Here is a 929-nt window from a genome sequence, read left to right as displayed (position 1 = left end):
ATAGAACTAGCACAAGTTGATCCTTGTGCAGTAGTTTATGTTATGGGCACTAATCCTGCACACAACACTGACTTGTAATGTTATCAGTTATTAATGGGTACAACAATGTGGAAATGTAGCAACTGTAAAAGAATTGTAGAACACAATGCAGATCACACACCAGTAGGAGTACAACAACATAGGAAGTTGTGATAATAATTTCATTGCCACAGTTCTTGCTTTTATGCTATAAAACACTCCCAGATGCTCCCTATGGTTACACATACTACAGAGGTTTCATGCAGGACCTTATAGATACGTCATATTAAAGTACTTTTAAAGTTAAATTGGTTACCTTTTACAATTAACACTGTCCATTTTTCTTTATTTCCTCCAGACCCCATCCATTTAAGGACTCTGGGTATCCACTGGTAAGGAGTCTACACTTTTCACTTCTCTCTCCACACTTTATTAGTTAAAATGCCAGCATAAATGTATATTCAAATGTGTATAACCATTTGCCTGTTCTAAGTGTTGTGCTCATTGTAATGTTTTCTTTTTTCCTACCTTTTTTCCTGCTACTCTACATAGCTGCAGAAACACATAAGCTACACGATGTGTAATGTAGTTGTATTTGAAAAAAACTAATGAAGTTGAGGTGGTCCCTGCTGCGTGGATCTACAATGGCCAGTGTTATTGGCCTCCTTGTAAGAGTGCTGACACTGCGAGAGCAGTTAAATCCCTAAAGCAGCCAGGAGAGGGATGGTCAATTTATGCTGTTCACACAATTGACCCAGCACGTAAGTGAATCCTCTTTGTAGATTTGGTCTGTTTAAGAGCCAGTGCAAATTTTGATCTGTCTTCTGAGTTCTGCTTTGCCCATTTAAGGTACCTTTTAATGAAGCACGCTTGAAGCTCCCTGATGCAGTCAATACTACTGACCTCAGCAT

General features: G+C 38.8%; 1 long non-coding RNA gene across 1 annotated transcript; it reads left to right on the top strand.

Annotated features, from left to right (window-relative positions):
* The first annotated feature begins 48 nt into the window (after positions 1–48).
* On the top strand, positions 49–929 carry LOC109953329 (uncharacterized). Its single transcript, XR_002273898.1, has 3 exons — positions 49–410; positions 571–779; positions 868–929. It is a non-coding gene; the product is annotated as an uncharacterized LOC109953329 (long non-coding RNA).

This window comes from Monopterus albus, unplaced genomic scaffold (assembly GCF_001952655.1).
Source record: "Monopterus albus unplaced genomic scaffold, M_albus_1.0 scaffold622.1, whole genome shotgun sequence".
Taxonomy (NCBI): domain Eukaryota; kingdom Metazoa; phylum Chordata; class Actinopteri; order Synbranchiformes; family Synbranchidae; genus Monopterus; species Monopterus albus.
This window is presented reverse-complemented; position numbering and strand designations above follow the sequence as displayed.